Consider the following 23,341-nt stretch of genomic DNA (forward strand, 5'->3'; position numbering starts at 1 on the left):
TTCCATTGTGCACATTTGTTAGAACCAAAGCGTAAGAGCATAAGGAAATCATGTGTGAACAAAGTGGAGCAAGAGCTGAACTAACAGATTGCAAGGTTGAACGAGTCTCTTGGCCTCAGTATCTAATAAGGCTGTAAGAACACTGGCAAGAAAATATAAGAATCAGATTTATCCAAGAAAAAGATGCATACTGCAGTTTTTATTTATACTCAGAGTAATGCACGATTTTGTGGCATTCACAGCCTTAAAAACTATCTGGTTTATACACAGAACTGAAAATCATGGTGGGGTTCCAAAACTTACTTTTCCCGTCAAGAATAAGCCGAACATCTCAAATATGATACAAGTGTTGTATACTGTATACCACTCTCGTGCAGAATGAAGTATATTTCACGTAGACCAACTGTTGCATAAATAAAAGTTAAGTGCACCACGCCAACAACCATTGTTCTAACACCCACAGAACCAGGAAGGTTGGTGACTGAACATTGTCATCGCTGCAAAAAATGCATGCCATAGCTCTAAAGAACCACAGTCATATCACATTCAAACAATAACAGAGAGAGATTGTAGGTGCCTTTCAAATTTGAACTGCTGATGTCACAATCAGGAATGTATTATTGCCATTATTCCGGGAAGTAAACCGAACAGCTTAGGCTATCGCGATGAGTTCGTACCAACTTGCAGTTCTGCTTTTTATTGCAGACATGTTTTCCCAAGTTTTGTGTCCCAAAAATGACACTCGTGTCTCCATCTTCCTTCTTTTTAAAAAGTTTGTTGGAGTACCAACAATATATGCATCTTTTGCCACTCAACAACTGTCAACATAACCAAAAGAATTGGGAAGTAAATTTTTACTGAGAACAATAATCATATAATGTTGTTCTGAGGGTCTCTTTAAAAAGCAGTTAGTTAATCATGTGCTTAGCATCTGCTCGGATGAACTAAAAGTTTGCAATAAATGCATTTCAATAACAAGCTCTAGAGAAACTGAAGGCCGCATATTCACTGCTGTTCTACCCATTCATGCAATCCAAAGAAACAACACAAAGTCGCATGAAATGGCCTGATGTAGACAACAGCTGAAATCGCTGTGTGCATTTCCCAAGCACACACATACATTCCACAACATTAAATGATCCTGCAAGGTCTAGCGCAGTGTTTCTCATCCATTAATGGGTCACGGACCCCTTATGGACCAGTGAAATTGGTTTGAGGGACCCCTCAAAATCGGTTGAAGGAAGAGGGGCAATTTTATGCAGATTGCTGCTGTGCTGCTGTAATTTAGGGAGCAGGTTACGGAATTGGATTGAGTCAAGGCTAAATTGGCCTCTAGTAAACGCGCACAATTAATAAATAAGCCAGCATGTCACGGCCTGCAGAGAACATGAGGAAGAGGCGACACACCAGCACTGGTATGCATGCTGCTAGAAGCGATTAGTCTCCTACCAACAAAACATTGCTCCCTTGCCAGACACCCGAGGTGGTTTGCAACAAACGCCATAAAGTCCCCTCCACCCCCTCTCGCCCGTGCTCTCCATTTCTGCACTCCTCTCTTTGAGCAACTGAAGATGGCTTTCAGTATCCCTGTTAGTAACTGTGCAAAACTGCATATAGGCAGGCCTGAGCTATCATGCTATCCATTTTTTTGTGGTCATGGGTATTGCAGACCCAAACATTACTATGCAGACCTTCATTTGAGGAACACTGATCTAACAGAAGAAACTTACTTTGGTATTTCCTTACTTGCACCCGCAGATGTTCGTTTTCTCCTTTCAAATCTTCAATTTCCTTGCGCAGATCCACTTCCTGAATTGAAGCAAGCAGGTCCTCATCTTGTTTCCTTGAGCAATGTTGTTTCTAAGATATTAAAGAAGAAAACAATCTGAACCTATCTTTGCAAACATCGCATAAAAACAGAGCTGCAAAAATTATGAAATGACCGAAACGCCTACTGGTTGTGAACTATGAAAGCCTTATAGCCCCAAGAGATTGCAGAACAGACAATAAGGTATAGGAAAGCTTTCTTTAGAGAGTGACTTTCAACTGTTTTTGTGACACTGAACTTGAGTGCATAAAAGGAAACAAAGAAACTACTTCACTGGCAGTAATAGTGCAGTCTGCCTCTAACATCCTGGCACAGGCAGAGATCTTTCTTGAAAAAATGCACTGGGACTGTGCTTTTCCCGAGGGAGGTAGTATTACTTAGCGGTAGGCGCTGGTCGTGCGCCAGAGGACGATGAGGTGGGGCAGACTGCCTGAGAACGACGACGTTGAGGGTGTGAGGGTTAAGCATTAATAGGCTCATGACACAGAAGAGTGTCTACAGAAAGTTTATCTGTCTGCACTCCCAAAAGTGGCCTTGTTTGGCCTTTGTCAGAATTTGATGAAAAATGGTTTTCAGCTGATTTAAGTATAGCCAACTCAGTGTTACTTCTGAATTGAGGTGGTCCACCTCTGCACATGAAAGGCTATAAGCACCCTTGGATTATTTTTTTTATTAGTCTTGACCCTCATAACGCTGAATTGTTATATGGGCATTTTTATTCTCAACTGAATTCATTCTTGACTTACATTTGAAGCATATACTTTACATACAACACCACATAGTCAAGATGGTAACCTGCTGTGCTATTGGTATGCCTGTCATGTTTATCTCGAAGACTTTTTGTTCTCCCTGCTTCTGTGTCTCCCGTCATGATAGATGAAGTTGAGTGCCATGAAAAGTACCAATTTACACCAGCTTTATGAAGCAAGAGAATTATTTTGAGGTGAAAGCTACGCTGCGCTAGTTTTTCAACCATCGGCATGACAGAATGTGTTGTTGCCGAGCGACTACCGAGCTGGGCCAAAAGTTCGAGGAGGAAAGAAGTAGTAAAATAAGAAAAAAAGGAAAAGAAGAAGAAAAAGAAGATAAGAAATGCCGACGATTTACTTCCAAATGCAAAATTGGAGCGCAGCTCATCAGTTGTTCATCAGCTCATGCAGCTTTTCGGCAGATTGAGGTATGCATTTCGGCTCGAGCGGTGCCCATAATGAGATCAGCCACCATTTATTCGGCGCTCTGCTTGCTGCAGCACAAGGGTACATTGGAGGAGGAGCGAAGAGAGTAATTAGGTTATCTGGAGGCCTCCGGATGGAGCGCTTGAACTCACAGAAATGTAGCACGGCAATGCGATAGCAGTGACTAACTGATGCCGCGTGCGAGTCAAGTCAACGTGACTCGGCGTTTCGGCTTGGGATGCTTGCACCATGATCCGCTGATGCAGAAGGGTAGATACTTTGGCTTGTTGGTACATGATCGAAGGGAACAAAATGTAGCGCACCAAGGAAAGGACAGAGAAAGAAGACACACAAAGCATTAACTAATATTTAATAAAGAAAGAAAGAATGTTTTTTATACCACCGCATATAATTTCTGCCAGATACGCAATCTTCTTTGGCAACAACGCGACAGAAGGGCTACTTACACACTCATTTTACAGAAGAGTAATCCATTCAGCTTCAACTATCTCGCGTGTTAACCGGTTTTTGTACACTTTTAAAACAAAAATTAAACTTTGTTTGAGAAGAGGAATGCAATTGCAAACACGGCAATGAGCCGACAAACCTTTACCACACACGTTACTAACATCCCGGCTATGCTCAGTATTCCACAGTATGATCAAGCAACTGGCCCCCGTGTTTGCATTGTTGACATTACAAAATCAATGTGAAAAGCCCTTCATTGTTTGTCAGCCATATGCAGAAAGGCTCAAAGGAAGTTTCCGAACAGTCATACAAAAAGCTTCACTTCTAATCCTTTTTTTTTGTTGCGAAGTCACATTATGCAGGCCAAGCAGGAGTCTCATGGCCCTACTGCGAGGCCACTTTCCATGCGATTACCAGTTCATAGCGGGTTTGAAAAGACATATCTACTCAGATTTATTTTTTTTAAACAGTGAAGCAGCCGTGCTTATTTCACAGTAGCAATAAGGGACCGTTGACATCACAAACTGGGGAATACAGCTCTATTTGCTAGATGGGGGACAGGTGAAGGACAACACACGAATGAATGTGTCCTCGGTCTATCAAGTAGCGCAGTATTCCACAGTATGATCAACCAACTGGCCCCCGTGTTTTCATTGTTGACATTACAAAATCAATGTGAAAAGCCCTTCATTGTTTGTCAGCCGTATGCAGGAAGGTTCAAAGGAAGTTTCCGAACATAGTCAAAGAGCTCTACTTCTAATCCTTTTTTTTTTGTCGCGAAGTCACATTATGCAGGCAAAGCAGGAGCCCTCGCCAGCAGCAGCACCGGCAGGTCTCACAGCCCTGCTGTGAGGCGGCTTTCCGTGCAATTACCAGTTCATGGCAGTTTTGAAAAGACGTAAGTACGGAGATTTTTTTTTGCACATTGAAGCAGCCGTGCTTAATTCACAGTAGCAATACGTGACAGTTGACATCACAAAATCAATGTGAAATGTTTTAAAATTTTGCAGAACGGATGAACTGATTGAAAGAGAACCCTTCTTGTGCTGCTTAATGAGTATTTTAATATGTTCTGCCAGTTTGCTGGACAGCAGTTCGGATGAAAGTATTCTAAAACATACAAATCATGAATAACGTCATGACATGTGGGCTTTCAAAAAGTATTTGCTTTGAGTCTGAGTGCACAAAATGGCCAGCGTCGGGGGATTTGCTGAGCATTTAGGTCTCACACTGCAAAAAGGCATGCAAATGGCTATGATTTGCAACCAGGGAGCAACTTGATTGTGCAGTCATCAGCATGGCAATCTAGAGTAGACAGATAGTGTACTTTGGGCTGCATGGATGTCATCTGCCAATAATTCTTCTTTTATGATAGTGTGCATTTATCATGCATCCCCACACTGATAGAGCTTCCTTGAGCTGTTTTATCTTGTCCATTAATGTCATCATCACGTTTATGACACAGTAGGTGAAAGTTATCTAAATATCAAGCTAAACCATATTGGGGAGTTGTTCTGTACCAAAAGGAAACGATCTCTGCACTACGAATAATAATACATTTGACGAGTGTTAGCAAAAGTGATTGCGGTGTATTAATGTTGCTGCACACAAATATATAATACAGCACATGCATGCCTGAATGCTCTAGCTACACATTGTTTTGTGTTTCTGCGGCACCTTTGTGAACAGTCACAAGTGGTAAAAGCTGTATACAGACTAGGCACAGACGTGAAGGCACTCCCATCAGTATGTCAGCACATTCTCAGATGCAGGCTATTCGAAACCAGTTGTTTCCACTAGATGCCATCGGTGCAGCCAAATGCGCCTCGGTTGAGCGCTGTAAATAGCCGTACTGGCAACTGTACCTATGGGCTATTATAAGTGTAACCAACTGGTCACCATCCCACAAGGCATCGTCATGTTCAAGAGTTGCCAGTATTACAGTAAAACGTGATAGGGCAGCATGTTTGTATATCAAATGTATATCCCATCATTCCTTTTATGTGCTTCCTTTTGTTACGCTTTATCTTCTAAAAGGGCAGTTGGTCTTGCTGTTAGGTAATGAGAACCTAGATGTGAAACAAGCATTCATTACATCCGAGGCGCTGCTTATTTCTTAGCAGCTCCAAGGAATCGAGCAGCATGCAATTGGCCAGCAGCTGTTCCTTTTAAGCCCACATTGTCGCAATACCGTTACAACTCGCAAGCTGTGACTGGGCTTTTTCATGTTGTCTGCTTTTAAATTGTGCTTGGCATATGCACAATATTGTATGGAATAGAACATGTCCTCGAAAAGAAAATCATTTCAGCTCTTCATTGCAACCCAGTCACACAATACTGTTTCCAGCTCGTCTTTAGGTAGCTTGATACCTTTTGCTGACAGACTATTTATCTTGATGCTATTAAAGAGCATGAAGTCAAGATCAGAAATGGTTTGGCAGTTTGCACTACACTTTTTGTTGCTCAACAATCTGTTCATGTCCCTTGATTTGCTCAGTGACATGACACCCAGTGTTTACTATATATGTGTTGTGTTGGCTTTTTTGGCGCATAAGCAACTAAGGCTATCATGCGCCACGAGCAAGGTGAAAGTTTTGTTTTGCAAGAAATGGGAAAATGAGTGTGTTAAAAACTAATCTGTTTAAAAAATCTCCTTTTAAAAACTTTGGTTGTTTTAGATCCAATGGCTCTTAAGCTGCCAACACCATGATGTGCCTAGCACAAGGTTTCAGTTTCTCTTGGTGACGTATGTTTCATTTTTTCCTACAGTATGTGTAAAACATTTGCTTCCCTTATGAAACTAAAAACACAAGATAAATCAACAGGTCCATCATCATCTAAAATCAGTTTAGGGTGAAAAGGAATGTATTCTTTGTAAAATTTTGCAAAAAATTTTTTTCTTATCCTTTCAAGACTTGCGCATGTGAATAAAATGTGGTTAATAGTTAGTTCCTCTACGCTGTTTTCGCATCGTGGTTTCTCTTGTTTTTTTCAACAAAAAATTGTGTGTCAGGTGTGTGTGTCCAATGCGGAGACGGCATAGGATCACTTCCATAAAACGCTCCTTATGCCGGCACGACATCCATTCTCCCAAAATGGGCTTTACTAAGTGTAGTTTATTTCCCACTTCACTGTCCCAGGCAGACTGCCATTTTTCTTTTAATTTGAGATGTACAAGTTTCGTACAGCCGTTGTAAGGTATGCTTATACTCTTTATTTGTTTGTCGCGGGCTTCAGCAGCACATGTGTCTGCTCTGTCATTGCCCTTAATGCCCACGTGATTCGGGACCCAGCAGAATTTTACGTTGTATCCTCGAGCTATGGCTGTTGTTATATTGTGTATTATATTTCCAAGTAAAGGAGCAGCTGCATTTCTGGAATTTAGAGCTGTGAGAACTCTTAGAGAGTCTGTAAATATAATGCTGTTTATGACATTCTCCTTTAATATTTTCTCTACGGCAACAGAAATGGCATAGGATTCAGCATTGAAAATAGACGCAGTGTGGAAGTCTTATGATTTCCACAGAATCTCCTTGTACAACTGCACTTTCAGTGTACACAGCAGTTTTAGATCCATCGGTATAAAAGTCTGTGAAGTTTTTGTACTTTTCCTGCAAGTTTAGGAATTCCTGAATAATGTGCTCTTGTGGGGTTTTGGTTTTTGGAAACTGTGTGAGAGTGAGGTCACAGATTTCAGGAAGACTGTACCATGAAGGTAGAGGGCTGTTGTTTTGTGCGACATCAGGCAAGGTGTCCAGGATCTGCAGCTCACTGCACATGCCTTCGAATCGCATGATCAGTGGTCTTGTTGCGTTGAGTTTATTTGTGAAAATTAATCGAGAGGGGCAAGTTGTGACAACTGGATAGCAGAGGTGTTTTTCCTGTGACCTTATTCTTAGAATGTAAGCACATGTGATGGCTATTCGTCTGTCTTCCAGTGAAGGCTCATTTGTTTTTACATACAGGCTGCTTATAGGGGATGTTCTGTATGCACCGCATGCAAGGCGCAGACCTAAGTTATGTACAGGGTCCAGTTTTTTTAGATATGAAGGCCTAGCTGAACCGTACACTATACTCCCATAGTCCACGCGGGAGCGTACAACAGAACGGTATACATGTAAAAGACATGCCCTGACGGAACCCCAATGTTTCCGCGAAAGAACTTTCAGTATGTTAAGAGATTTTGAGGCTTTCTTTTTTAGTGTGTTTATGTGAGGTAGAAATGTGAGTTTTTTATCGAAAGTAATGCCTAGGAATTTGTGTTCTTCTTTTAATGGTAATTCGGTTCTATTTAAGTGCAAGACAGGGTTGTTCTGAATACCCCGTTTGAGTGAAAACATAACTGCCACCGTCTTTTGGGGGGAAAACTGTAACACATTTTTGTCGGCCCATGCCACTAGTTTATTTATTGTTATTTGTATTTGTCTCTAACACGTTGATATATTGAAAGAGGTGTAGGCTATCTGGAGGTCATCTACGTAGAGTGAACACATAATGAAATTTGGGATTTCATTGGTAATGGAATTGATTTTTACAACAAAAAGCGTTGTGCTTAGAATGCACCCCTGAGGTACTCCATTCTCCTGAATGAAGCTTCTTGACAAGGTGGTACCGAGGCGCACTTGGAATGAACGATGTGAAAGAAAGTCTTTTAAAACACTGAGCATTCGACCACGGATGCCCAAAGCTGCTAGATCACGTAGGATGCCGAATCTCCAAGTTGTATCATATGCCTTTTCTAGATCGAACAAAACAGCGAGACAATGCTGTCTATGTATAAACGCCTCGCGGACAGTGTTTTCGAGGCGTACTAGGTGGTCCGTAGTTGAGCATCCTTTCTTAAAACCGCACTGATGAATATTAAAAAGTTTACTTGATTCTAAAATAAAGGTTAATCCAGTGTTTAAAATACTTTCAAAAGATTTTGCTAAACAACTAGTTAGGGCTATAGGCCTGTAACTCCCAGGACAGGTCGGCGGATTGCCGGGTTTTAGATTTTTTTTTATGCAAAAAAGCGGCCGTGCTTAATTAACAGTAGCAATACGTGACCGTTGATATCACAAAATCAGTGTGAAAAGCCCTTCGTAAGCCGTATGCAGGAAGGCTCAAAGGAAGTTTCCGAACATAGTCAAAGAGCTCTACTTCTAATCCTTTTTTTTTTTTTTGTCGCGAAGTCACATTATGCAGGCAAAGCAGGAGCCCTCGCCAGCAGCAGCACCGGCAGGTCTCACAGCCCTGCTGTGAGGCGGCTTTCTATGCAATTACCAGTTCATGGCAGTTTTGAAAAGACGTAAGTACGGAGATTTTTTTTTTGCACATTGAAGCAGCCGTGCTTAATTCACAGTAGCAATACGTGACAGTTGACATCACAAAATCAATGTGAAATGTTTTAAAATTTTGCAGAACGGATGAACTGATGGAAAGAGAACCCTTCTTGTGCTGCTTAATGAGTATTTTAATATGTTCTGCCAGTTTGCTGGACAGCAGTTTGGATGAAAGTATTCTAAAACATAAAAATCATGAATAACGTCATGACATGTGGGCTTTCAAAAAGTATTTGCTTTTAGTCTGAGTGCACAAAATGGCCAGCGTCGGGGGATTTGCTGAGCATTTAGGTCTCACACTGCAAAAAGGCATGCAAATGGCTATGATTTGCAACCAGGGAGCAACTTGATTGTGCAGTCATCAGCATGGCAATCTAGAGTACTCAGATAGTGTACTTTGGGCTGCATGGATGTCATCTGCCAATAATTCTTTTATGATAGTGTGCATTTATCATTCATCCCCACACTGATAGAGCTTCCTTGAGCTGTTTTATCTTGTCCATTAATGTCATCATCACATTTATGACACAGTAGGTGACAGTTATCTAAATATCAAGCTAAACCATATTGGGGAGTTGTTCTGTACCAAAAGGAAACGATCTCTGCACTACGATTAATAATACATTTGACGAGTGTTAGCAAAAGTGAATGCGGTGTAATAATGTTGCTGCACACAAATATATAATACAGCACATGCATGCCTGAATGCTCTAGCTACACATTGTTTTGTGTTTCTGCGGCACCTTTGTGAACAGTCACAAGTGGTAAAAGCTGTATACAGACTAGGCACAGACGTGAAGGCACTCCCATCAGTATGTCAGCACATTCTCAGATGCAGGCTATTCGAAACCAGTTGTTTCCATTAGATGCCATCGGTGCAGCCAAATGCGCCTCGGTTGAGCGCTGTAAATAGCCGTACTGGCAACTGTACCTATGGGCTATTATAAGTGTAACCAACTGGTCACCATCCCACAAGGCATCGTCAGGTTCAAGACTTGCCAGTATTACAGTAAAACGTGATAGGGCAGCATGTTTGTATATCAAATGTATATCCCATCATTCCTTTTATGTGCTTCCTTTTGTTACGCTTTATCTTCTAAAAAGGCAGTTGGTCTTGCTGTTAGGTAATGAGAACCTAGATGTGAAATAAGCATTCATTACATCCGAGGCGCTGCTTATTTCTTAGCAGCTCCAAGGAATCGAGCAGCATGCAATTGGCCAGCAGCTGTTCCTTTTAAGCCCACATTGTCGCAATACCTTTACAACTCGCAAGCTGTGACTGGGCTTTTTCATGTTGTCTGCTTTTAAACTGTGCTTGGCATATGCACAATATTGTATGGAATAGAACATGTCCTCGAAAAGAAAATCATTTCAGCTCTTCATTGCAACCCAGTCACACAATACTGTTTTCAGCTCGTCTTTAGGTAGCTTGATACCTTTTGCTGACAGACTATTTATCTTGATGCTAATAAAGAGCATGAAGTCAAGATCAGAAATGGTTTGGCAGTTTGCCCTACACTTTTTGTTGCTCAACAATCTGTTCATGTCCCTTGATTTGCTCAGTGACATGACACCCAGTGTTTACTATATAAGAATGAGCTGACGAGAGGGCAACTCATATACTGACCAGTCAGCGCATCTCTTGAATGGACATCGAAGCTTTTTACCAGAGCCTCTTTCTTTTATTTGTCCTTTTATGAAGCCAGAGGAAGGACAACCAAGCTTTGGAGGGGCTAAAAAGACTAGCAGAATGTCATGCCTGCTCACTACCTTGTTTACATTGTGGGATAGCATGTGCGGGTATGTCACTACTGGTCTCACCTTTTCTCTAGGCTCATCTGCACCAACTTCTACAGCCCGTCACTTCTGGGTGTCTTTTGTAACCCCTTTCAAAAGCAAACAATGGGCCCCAGCTGAAGTCAGCCTAGCCAATTGAATTTGAAAACTAGAATGGAGCTTGGGGACACATGACTTACTGATCACAGATTCACAAAAAAATAAATCAGTCACTCATTCCTTTCACTGAATTTTATCTATTTGAAAATCACTTAGAAGGAGCCCCATTTTTAATGTGGAACAAAACACCAGCATACCTGATTCATTGAGCACTCAGTGCTTTGCTTATACTTGCTGTTCAAATATTGCTATCAGCATACTTGCGTCAGCTTCCCTCACCAGCATTGCGTCGCAGGATCCTTGAGAAAAGGCGAGACTGGCAATTATGCAATATCTACCTAAGCTGTCCCACAATTTGAACATTGCTGTGAGCATGCATGACAGTCCACTTCCCTCTTTATCTGCAATGAAGCTGTGGTCCTTGCTGTCACATCGGAAAAGGCGAAAGAGGTTTTGGTACCAACAATAGACGGTCATTCATGAAACATGCAGAAATGGTAGTGTACGAGTTTCACTCTCAAGCAGCCATTCCTGTGCAGGACAAACTACGCACTGTGCAAATGAGGGAGTCTGGGAACTTCAGTGAAATATTAAGCAAAAGAAAATGGTCTCTAATTTACCACAGCACATTGGATCTTGTCCTGTGAGGTCCCATAAGGCATGCTGTGGTGATGTGTACTACTGTTATGAGCAGAAATACAGAATCGCAGAAACTTATTGAAGCCTTCTATATTAGCAAGAAAGGTAACCTGTGTGTCCGCAGTACTTATTTGCCATGGTGAAAGGCTCAGCACAACATTTTAAAAGTTCACTGTTATGCCACAGTTGATGCATTGATGCGTTCTTTGCACATGTGGTGGCAAAAAGCATATAATGCATACTTTTTTGCAAAAAGAGTAATTTGTTATTCACACTCTTTTACAATTTATTCCATATGTGCTGTGCTTTTTGGCACCCTTGAATGCTTCAGACGAATAACTAGCAGTTTTTCACAAGTCGTCATAGTTTGCATGAAGCTATTTCTTAAGTACTGCTGAATGTTTCAAATTAGAGGAAGTTGTGTTTGCATGTTGCTCTTCAGAGCGAACATCTAAAGCAGTAAAGCTGTGTGCATTGTTTCTGTGATATCATTGCATTATGGGATGCAAAGCAGGAAACAACTTGGATCTCGTATTCTGTATTCTTTTACAGAAGTGCTAAAAGCAATTCGCTGATGATGACTGAGCCTTAAAAAGAGCAAAGCAGAGCTTTATTTTGAGTGCATGAATTTGACAGCTTTACTATTTTATAGGTAGAATGAAAGGAAGAAGAGGGTTTGCACGGTTGAAGAAGAACTGAACAAGGGTAAATGGGGTACGCCTCAGTTCACAGATGAGCCAACGCTTCGACAAGTGGACTTGTCTTCGTCTGGGCAAAGCGATCATCACTGGCAGGAGTTTAAATATGGTTTTGCTTCCGAAGAAGAAAAGCTGGGGAGGGAAATGTGGGTGCGAAGAAAGTAGGTGTGAAAAAGTGGGGAGGAGAGGATGGGTGAGAAGAAAGTGGGTTATGAAGTGAAAGAAAAAAAAATTATTTTAAGTATGTATCTCAACCTGGAACCGGAGATCCTGTGGCCTGTGAAAGCGGCAGTACCAGGAAAAACCACAGTATCGGGCAGATGATTAGTCACCACTTAGGCGGGTTTGGTGCAGATACACCTTACAAAGGGACAGGCTTTGCGAAGGGCCCTGATAAGTCATATGTCTAAGGGGGACAATTCCTAAATCTTTCTACAAAGGTGGGGGGGGGGAGAACCACAACTGACATGAAAAAAAAATAATATATTATTCATTAGAAAACTTTGAGGACAAATTCAAGCAACAAGTGACAAGGAGAAAATGTGTTTAGAGGAACATGTAAGGTTATGCTATTATGGAAGGGATTAGAGTGTACATGTGGTGTGAATAAACTGTACAATTCACACTATGTGGGATTGTTTTCCCGAATAGTTATGATGCAGAGGGAATATACCTAAGGGATTCTAACGTTCCCTTAGGTATATTTATTTCTGCTGGTTCCAATGCATGTCTAATTCATAAATTTAGAACATTGGAACCAGCAGGAATATTTCTGGTGAATGATCATCTACCCTGTACAGTGGTTCTTCCTGGTACTGCCACTTTTACTTCTTTTGCAGGCCACAGAATCTGGTTCCAGGTTGAGATACATACTTAAAATTTTTTTTTGGTCGGTTGTGGTTCACTGTGTGGTTATTATCCTGTGACTTTGTACTCCCCCTTTCCTCCCCCTACCTTTTAAGAATTGTCCCCCTAGATATATGCCTTATCAGGGCCGTTTGCATAGCCTGTCCCTTTGTAAGGCATATCTGTACAAAACCAGTTTAAGTGGTGACTAATCACTTACCAGGTATTGTAGTTTTTCCTTGTACTGCTGCTTTTACTTTTGCGGGCCACAGAATCCTTGGTTCCAAACTGATAAATACATACTGAAGATTTTTTTTTCTTTTTTGCTTTCACTTCATGACCCACTTTCTTCTCACCCATCCACTCCACCCCACTCCTTCACACCTACTTTCTTCGCACCCACTTTCCCCTCCCCAGCTTTTCTTCTTCGGAAGCAAAAGCATATTTAAACCCCTGCCAGCGATGATCACTTTGCCCAGATGAAGACAAGTCCACTTGTCAAAACGTTGGCTCATCTGCGAACTGAGGTGCACCCCATTTACCCTTGTTCAGGTCTTCATACTATTTTATAGTCATTGGTATTACCATTTTTCAGCAATTCTCGGCTATCCCCGGGGGATTTCGTGTAGCAGAGGTGGCCAAGGATGCAAGAGGAATTCAGCTTCGAACATCTAGAGAAGCACCTGCTCAGGGCTCCGGAGTGGTTGAAAGCAGCAGGCATTGCTCAAAGCCAAAGGAAGAGGTGAGTGTTTTGTTGCTTCCTAACATTTCGAACTGTAACAATCATTTTTAAACCGACATTCTCAAAAATGTGACTGTTCACACTTTCCAGTCTGCTGTCCTTGTATTTAAAGTGCTGCATTTTTTATTGCCGAGTCTCCTGAGCATTTTCAGCAAAATGATGTGTTAACGAGGCCAGTTGTGTCCAGACATCAGCTAAGGAACACTAGGCCAGTCACACCAAAACGATCACAGCAGTACTTTCACATGCCTGTATCTCAGCTCCGGTAAAAACATCAGACGTGGCTTGGTGGATGTCTTGATAAGGAGAGGCAGTGGGAACAGGTCATCAGAACGCTTACTCAGCAGTTCAGTGTGACAGGGAAGTACTGAATGTATTTAAGGCTTCTGCCCACATGACGTGTTGCCCATTGCTGTCATTTGCATGTCACTGCTACAGTAAACAAATTCAAAATGCAGTGGTCCTTATGAAGTAATATTGCATCAGTTGACATTACTAATACCTGCATTCAAAAACGCGCCTCGATTCAACACTCCACCTCCACTCCACTGAGTGGAGAAAACAGCTGCGCCTCCTTCCCAGGGCCAATTCAGATTCATGAACGCCCCTCGGCGTTTCCTTCGACAAGGTCTCTTTGAGAATATGTCCTCCACTCGAAGCAGTGCAAGTACATATGGGAGCGAGATTAAGGTGAACTTTTTGCCTGAAAAATGCGTGCTGAAGTGTGTAATGCTCAGTTCTTCATGTCGAGTCTTCTAAACTTTTGCCAGCAACCTCAATGTTAACAGTATATTGGAACTTGTTTTGTGGGCGGGATAAAAAAGGTGGCTGTGAAAAATGGCAGAAAACACTTCTGCATCTGGCAACAGTCACTGCTGGTGACGAGTTCACGTAGAACATGAGGCAGGCTTAGAGAAATGGTATGAATACCTCGGTTTGCTTGTTTGGTGTGAGGTATATGTTCACCCTTTGTCGCTTGGTTTTATTTTTATTGCCAGGCTTTGACAGACAACTGAATACATTGCAGAACAGAATTAGGAGCTGCCAACTCCTACGACCAGGCTTCTGGCCATCAGAGCGCTCGGGGGAGAATTGAGAATATTCGTGTTTCTTCACAGCGCGTTGCAGCATGCACACTGAATTCGGCTCTGCAGAAGCAAATGCTGCCTGCAGTTTCCCAACAAGTTAAGAACCGTAATTTAAAATATGCCTCAGAAGGCATACCCTTCATTAACTGCGAATATCCCTTCGTAGGGCAAGCAAAACAATGTGCTCCCTCGACAGTGCCGCTCGTCTGAAGATGTTAGTAACCCACGAGCGACAGGCAAGCCATTGGTGTGTGGGGTGCAGCACAGATGCACAGACAGCTTCACCGCCCCTCTGGTACCCCCCAGCTTACTGCATGCAACACGCTGTTCCCCCACAAGTTCGCCATCGTCTGTGGAAGCCACCACGCAGGGCAAGCCAGCGTGAGTGCAATATCACACAGATTAGCTCCAGCCAGCGACTCTCGGGCACTGTGCCCACACTCCGGATTTCGCTTTATGAGTGCATCCTTTTCCATATCTAAAAGGAAAACACAGTACTTTAACTTTATGTTAAGTAGCGCCACAAAAACCCGACCCCGCTCGCAGGTTTTATGGCCGCCACGCGATAAGTGTGTCACCACTTATCGGTGGTAACTCCAGCAGCAAGGAAATAGCTGACGTACCACTAACATTTCCGCAAGCTTCTTGCACTCTGTTCTTCCTGGCGCTTGCATTGGCTGCTCAACGTCTCCTTTGGTTAACGTGGCAATTGCTGTGGTCGGAATGCAGATCTCACTTTCATTGCTGGAGGCGCTCATTCCGAATGATCTTGGGGCCTTCTTCAGGGCCCACCTGCTCTGGTACTGCAACATTCAACTGGCAGGATTTTTTTGTGTCCGCTGGCCGGCCTGGCCATCATCTGGCATATTTCTCTCATCTTTCTAATCCCCTGCGATGGATAGCAATGACACCTGTGTGTTTCTGACATTGACAATGTCTGCCTCTGCTAAAGCTACATGTAACTTTGCGGTGGTAGCTATGGTTGGGAACAGCACCACAGGCTCTGCCTCTGCTAAACACATAGTGGGTATTGACATTGGTATCTTATCGCTACTGGCCTCGCCGTTTTCTGAGCCATCTTGTGGACTCACATTTCTCCTCTGGGGCCGGCTCCTTCGTATCTACTAAACCTCCTAGTAATACGGTAGCCACACTTGTTTTCTCTCTGGAATCTGCATTCGCCTCTGCTGTTGTATGCATATTGCCAGCATCGCAATATACTCCACCAATTTTCTTGGGCTTCTGTGCCAATTTCTGATTTAGTGGTGCCCGAAGGGCACTCATAACTTTTAGTCCGTGGAGGCACAACAGCAGGGGTGTAACAGCTGCGCCAACTGCGCCTTATTTATACAGCTGCATGTTGCTGCGCCATAAGTGCGAAATTCGTTAAATGTGCGCCACATTGCGCCAAAATGCCCCGACTAGACGCAAAAGTTGGCCATATGCAGGGAAAGCTTTCTGTTGTGATATGACCAGTTGCGATGTTTCATATACTGCAGCATGCATCACTGGCCTTTTATTTTATTTTGAGATGACGTCATGCCATCGTAATGCTTACCCGTTATTTTTCTCTTGCATCGACGTGCTTTTCCGCGCTTCGAGTATGCTGAACCGTAGTGGTTTGAGGATGCTTCACTGTACAGGCCACGGTCCGTGCAGTGAAGCATCCCTCTAAAGCAATGTGGCCATTTGTAACGAGGCAGCACTTCTATTGCGTCGCACTGCGAAAAGGGCCGGCTTGTGATTTTGGAGCAATGCTTCTACGCTTAGTTTTAAGTGCTGCATGCTTCTAATAGATATATCTAGTTGGTTTTTTTTGTGCGGCTCTTGGAGGTTTTTTGTAGTTGGGCCATTCATGTTAGCAGGGTTGTTTTTGTGCTGTCTCGTTGATAGACTCACTTTCCCATCGTGAGACAGAGGTGCCATCAAATATGGCTTCTGTGTTTGTGAAAATATATTTTGAGGTGGAGGAGGTAATTTTGTTTTTTTTGGGGGGGGCGCGGCAGGTCAGGAAACATGCAGCAACCTTAGATTTTGAATTCCATAACATCGCATTGGAGCCCAAGACTGCCAAAATTAACATTTACAGATGCTAGAACATTGAAATGCTATAATGTCTGCACTGCGCATGAAATGTATATTCTAATATCTGTCATTGCCAGTCCCTAGAAAGCATAATCACAGGCCTAAAATGTGCTCGCTCAAGTTTTCTTTGCTAATACAGTTAAATCTCGTTACAAGAGACACTGTTATAAGAGACATTTTTGTGAATCATCTGAGGGTGACGAGCATGTAAGAGTGCCTCAAAGGTATTAAAGCAAAAAGAAGGCTTGAAAAGTGAAGTGCTTTACCTCCAGAATTTGGGAAGGAATACACTCTGCACTCACAAAAATACATACTAGTATGAATAACTTCTTCAAGCTTTCCTGAATAATTTCCTGTTAATGTGTGTGAATGCATTTATATGCTGATGTGCAGTAAACACGGTGCTTTTAGAATTTTTGGTTACAAGAGACATGTTTTTCGGGTTCCTTGAGTGTCTCTTGTAACGAGGTTTTACTGTAACTTGCCTGCATATTTGCTTTTGAATAAACATTTTTTTGTACTGTGCTCATTTCTGGGCTTTTTGATCATGGGCTGATTGTAGTCACGACTTTGAATTGAGCTCTTTCGGAGCTGCCATCGCACACCAGCTACAGTTTCGCAGACATTAAAACATAGTTTTGTGAGTGTTGTGAGCAAGATAAGATCCCGTGATTGAGAATGTCAAACCACGGTAGAAGAAAAAAAACTGAAATTCATATTCTCTAGCTTTTTTTATTTTCGCTGTCCCCGAAGTTTTAAAAATAAACCTTTTCAGTTTTATGGTTCGCATTCATTTCTATTTTTTAGTTGATACCATGCCTCATGTTTTTTATAAACTAAGATGAGTGCAGGGCAACTTGTAACAGAAAACAACACCAGGTTTATTATCTCTGCCATGAACAAAAACTGTATAGTAAAGCTTAACCATGGATTTTTTCAAACCTGCCAAGACTTGCCTCATCAGCAGTCAGTGACTTTTAAATGTAGCATCCATCCAATGGGGAGAGTTGGATAATGATTTTACAAATTGCTCCATCTTGCTAAGCTAATCGCACTAGTCAGAAATGGCCCGTCATAACACAGTTACACAAATTTAAGTGCCGCGCCATCCTCTGGCAGATCTGCGCAAAGCACAATAGAAGCAATCGCCTCTCGCGTCGGCTGCTGGCAAATGTTAGCGTGTTGTGCCACTGCTTTCCGCTGTCATGTGTCTTCTCGTGTGCATTGGTGGTGCTTCCTTGCAAAATTCAGCAAGCACCAGATTGCTTTGATAATTAGCTACTAGTCTTTGCAATTTTCCGTGACTTTTGAAGCAAAAGCTTCACTATGTCATGTAAAGCCAAGGTTGCCGTGTGGGGTTCACGCCGCCACATCGAACGCGTCGTGACCATGGCATCCATCTACGCCCTTCCAAGGTGTTCCACTGCTGGGCTCCAGATATGCACGGCACAGAGGGGGGAAGGGTTTCCTACTGCGCATTCGTGTGCCACTATGGAGAGCCTCAGTGGGCGAACGTCAGACTTCGTGTTGACTGATGATCCATGGATTTAGAATGCAACATCGAACTGGGCAACACGATGCAAAGGAATGGTGGACACAATAAAAAAGAAAACAGCGGGAAGCAGCAGCGCAGCAAGAATGCCAAGATAGCAGAGAAAACTTAGCCCGAGAAATGACAGTCAGAGAGACATGAGCGTGACAACACTTCGCTTTCCCAGGGTGCTTTGCGTGGCCACTCGATGGCGTGGTGGAATTACTAGGAATGTCTATTGTAAGGATGCACTTAGAATTTCTCTTCAGTTATTTCACCTCGTGAAAATAAAAATTTGGTTATTCTGTAACTGACACTGCATGAGAATTGGGAAAAATTAAATGCCCTTTTTGAAACAAACATGGTGGAATCAAACATTTTTCTGAATTTTATCCAGTAATTGGTTGTGTCATATAATTGTAACATTGCAGAGTACCTTGCTGTCTATGGTAGACGAAGGGGCCTTTTATGAGCAGTACACTTGCGGTATGAGGCTTAATTCTCAACCTACTCAGTGGAATATTACTCCAATGTTTTCTCCTCTTGCCTGTTTTTCTTGTTGCTTTTCTTTCAGCAATGTAGGCATTTAGCAGCTTTGACCTTGGAACATACGTCAATTAAAAATTATATGCTTCGTCAGCATGCTGACTAAATGAGTGCTAACTAGCTTTGAGAATCAGGAAGCAGGTTATACTTCTTTATGGGTTTTAAATTGATTCTTATGTTTTGTGTTCCTTGCTTCCATGCAGGTTCAAAGGTTGTCGTGGTCTGCGGCAGGTCCAGCTGACAATAATAAAGTGGATAAGTAGCCTTGCATATATGTCCAAGTTCCTTCTTATACTCCGTACATAAAGGCATGCTTTTATTTCACAATTAAGCATGATGCCTTGTAGAGGCACGTGTGCACTGCTCTAGCATTATATGTGAATAAAAGCAAAATCTAAATTTTTTTAATTGAAGAGATGCCACAGATTTAGGACGTACACTGCCACGGAAAATACTGGAGGCACGATGGAAAAACAATGCCGCGACACAATACTCAATGTACGACAGATAACAATACGACACAATGTTACGACGTACAACACAATAGTACTACAAAAAGCGGTCCCATTTTACGACAAACAACAGTGCAACAGACAACAGCACTACACACAACAGACAACAATACTACAGACCACAGAACAGTACTACAGACGAAAGGGTCGCAACTTACAACACACAATTGTACAACAGACAACAGGGTCTCATTTTACGACAGGCTAGATTTGTGTTGTATTTTTCGACTGGGATAACAAAGTTCAAATTCGTTATTCTCATACATTCCAAATAACTACATAACTGATATACTTAATAATTAAGGACCTACAATCAGTTCAGTGTGATTAAAAGAAAATTGCATAAATATTTTATTTACAGTTACACTAAAACAATAGCAAAGCAAGAACAGAATCACATACAAAATTACTTGAATGAACAAAGGTTCCAAATTAACTGATTGAGTTCACACTGCACATGTTACACAAGTGAAATTAGAGAGCAAAAGAAAACAATTCAATGGTGAATGACCATCAATACAGTAAGCCAAACACCCAGCATTATGAATTGAAAAGCTTGTACAAGCAGAAAATTACAAAACCAGCATGATTGGGCAGATGGATACTATACTCGGTGACACTTTTTCTTGGCAATGGAGGCAAAGCTACGGAGCCGGAACGAACCATCTTCCTGCGCAGCTGAATATAGTCCCTAGTTACGTGAGCAATTTCTGCAAAAAGAAATTGAAATCATAGTGCTAGTATTTATGGTATATTTGGTATCATGGGACCAATTTCCCGAAATGAAGCTGTTATGCCCAAAACACTTTTCTTGGTCCCACCGGGCTTTCTCGTCTGATGTCTGTTGCGGGTTTCGAGACTCCCCGACTTTACAAACAAGATGGCGACAGCTGCATGTTCGGGTCATTCCGGTTGTTTTGGTCGTCTATTCTGCAAGGGTTTGAAGTGTTTTCACCAGACAAGAATGGAGTCAAGTTCAAGAGACGGCTGTTGAAGCAAATGAAGAAAATGATCTGCAACGTCCATGCAGACTGAAAGCCGCGCGGTCGAACTGCATGGCGTAGTAGCACATTTAAAGATGCCCCGCCTCCCTACCTTAGCACCCATTGCCAAGAAAAAGTGCCCCTGAGTATAGCTGCCATTAATTCATTCATATTAGAGCCTCACATGTGGCATTACATAATGGTGGCTGACCAAATGAAACTAGGAAAGGCAAAATAGCCATCCAAGGAGGTAAACTTGAGCATGCAAAAACTGACAAAGGCAAAAATGTTGCAGAGTGAAAAACAAAATGGTGCATATATCAATAAAGTTTGCTATTGAGGCTTCTCTGAATGCATAAAAATTAATCTAGGCACATAGCAAAACAGCCATCCAAGGAGGTAAACTTGAGCATGCAAACACTGACAAAGGCAAAAATGTCGCAGAGTGAAAAAAAATGGTGCATATATCCATAAAGTTTGCTATTGAGAATGCTTCTCTGAATGCATAAAAATTAATCTAGGCTCATAGTTCTCATAATGAAGTATGATTACCAGATCTGTTATTGAAAGTTCCCAAAGGTGCGTTCCGCGAGCGATAGGCCTCGTCGCTGTCGCGGCTGCCGCGGGTCGCCGCCTCGGCGGCAGCCACTCAGCCCCGAGATGGAGGAAACGTCCGTTCTGGCAACGATCTCCGACTTTCCAATGACCGTTCAAATTCAAGGCGAAGAAATTTCACCCGAGGAATTCCACCGCGGCCATGGATGGACGCTCGCGGGGGAGCGCATGTTAATACTCCATCAAAGAGACCTCGACGCGAAGCTCGCCGGCACCGACAGCCAAGTAAGCAAGGAAGCGAAAGGAAATAAGAACTTTAGAGCCTCGGCCATCAAGGCAGCGAGAATGCCAGCCATGCCGCTGGACGAAAACAAGATCGTAATCAGACCGCGAGGGGGACTAGACATCACCAAGATCGGCACTACGACCGTCGCTGCGGCCATTCTCGCCGCGGCCAAGATCACGAACAAAGAGAACGCATCGGACACGATCTGCCCGAACGCGCAGCAAAATATAATGGTAATCAGCACGCCCAAGGAAGAAAACGCCGTCCGCTACGCAAGAATTCAAGCTATATACATTCAAGACAAGACCTTCGAAGTCAGCGCGTACCGCACGGCGCCGTACGACACCGTGAAGGGCATCATCCGAGGCATCCCTGTCGACGAGAAAGCCGAAGATCTCGACAGCAACATTGTAAACGACAGAAACGCACTCACCGTAGGCGCCAAAAGAATCGGCAACACGACCACGATCATAGTAGCCTTCAGAGGACCCAAGGTACCGAACTTTGTCCGATATGGTGTCACGCTCATACCGTGCCACCTGTACAGAAAGCAAATTGACGTCTGTCACCAGCGTGGTCTGGTCGGGCATCGCAAGGACGTGTGCCAAACGCCAACCAATCGGATCTGCAGGGGCTGAGGCCAAGCGAACCCAAAAGATGACCACAAATGTACACCCAAATGCAAACTTTGCGGCGGCGCTCACCCGACCGCCGACAGAGAATGTAAAGCCAGGTACAAGGTTCCCTACGTCATTCGCAATTGTCAGTGGGAGCGCCGAAAGGTCAGCCGTCAGCTGCCGTCGGAGAGCGATTTCCCACCACTTGACAAGCCAGCTGCCTATAAGTCAAGAACGCCATCGAGAAATAGCAGCTGCAGGAGCCAGAACAGAGACGCGCGAAAAACAAAAACCCAAGGATCACTGTCGCGTGAGAGAGTCGGCTGGGGCAACGCCGCACAAGCTATCATGAAGACAAATCCGAGCTACAACGCCAAGACAGAAGACAACGCTTCAACCAAGGAACGAGAGATCAACGAGGCCCTAAAAAAGGAGAACGCGACCCTGCGAGCCACCATCAACAACCTCACCAAGGAAATCGCGGAGATCCGCAACGCCCTCCGTAACGTCGAACAGCAAAGATCCAGCCCGAGCTGCAACAACAAGGCCGAAGCAACTACGGCCGACGCAGACAACGAGCCGGCAACGAAGAAGAGGGCCGTCGAATCGCGCAAGACCAAGAACAACATGAGCAACTGCGGCACCGACAGCAGCAACAACAACGTCAAGGCCAAACTCAACAGCCTCGAGGATGTGATCAAATCGATGAAGCAAGCCATCGAAGCCTTCGAAACGGAGAACGTCAATAGACTCAACAATCTGGAAAGCAGCGTGCAACTAATACTAAGCAACCCAACGTTCGCGCCACTACAGCATCAAGTCAACCAAGCGCAGCTACAAGGAGAATTCCGAATCGGACAATCATGGCCTCCAACTCCACAGGCATAACAGTGTGGCAGTGGAAGTGCCGCGGCTTCGTCAAGAAGAAGGCAGTCGTCCAGCAGTACATCGAGCACGCGGCTCGCAAGCCCGACGTGCTCCTCCTCCAAGAAACACTAATGGACAAGCTTCCCTCCCCGGCTACAGGGTGCACGCGGGCCCGCCCGACGGCAGAGGCCTGTGCACCCTGGTCAGGAAGGGACTCACCTTCGTCGAACACCGGCTAAGCAATGTCAGGATTGAACACACGCTCACCGAACTCATACCGACCAAGCAAAAGAAAAACAGCATCTTCATTTTGAACATTTAACAGTAACCCATCGCGGAGACTCCAGAGGTTCAAAGCCATTCTAAACAAGGCAAACACGACGGCCGGCCAGAGCACGCTGATCGCATGCGGCGACTTTAATGCGATGGATCCGGCGTGGGGCTACGTCAAAAGCAATGCGAAAGGCAGAAACCTATCCCAAGGCGCGGCGGAACTCGACTATACCTTCAATAACCGACCCGGCTTACCCAACGAGAATTGGCAACTCCGTGTCCCGAGATACCAGCCCCGACCTCAAGTTCGTCAAGAACAACGAACTGATCACGATCACGTGGAGGAACATGGGGGTGGACCTCGGTAGCGACCACATGATAT

General features: G+C 43.5%; 1 long non-coding RNA gene and 1 pseudogene across 2 annotated transcripts; both read left to right on the forward strand.

The window, feature by feature from the left end:
- Positions 1–4,047: 4,047 nt before the first annotated feature.
- On the forward strand, positions 4,048–19,135 carry LOC146188527 (uncharacterized). 2 transcript variants are annotated; one of them, XR_014707226.1, is made up of 4 exons: positions 4,048–4,369; positions 8,646–8,761; positions 13,447–13,616; positions 19,070–19,135. It is a non-coding gene; the product is annotated as an uncharacterized LOC146188527 (long non-coding RNA). The 2 variants fall into 2 exon arrangements; XR_014707227.1 differs by having other exon boundaries at positions 4,054–4,369; positions 13,470–13,616.
- Positions 19,136–21,021: 1,886 nt separating this feature from the next.
- LOC146188528 (uncharacterized) lies at positions 21,022–22,707 on the forward strand (annotated as a pseudogene).
- The last annotated feature ends 634 nt before the right edge of the window (positions 22,708–23,341 follow it).

The sequence above is a fragment of the Amblyomma maculatum genome, chromosome 5 (genome assembly GCF_055883805.1).
Source record: "Amblyomma maculatum isolate TAMU_Amacu chromosome 5, ASM5588380v1, whole genome shotgun sequence".
NCBI lineage: Eukaryota > Metazoa > Arthropoda > Arachnida > Ixodida > Ixodidae > Amblyomma > Amblyomma maculatum.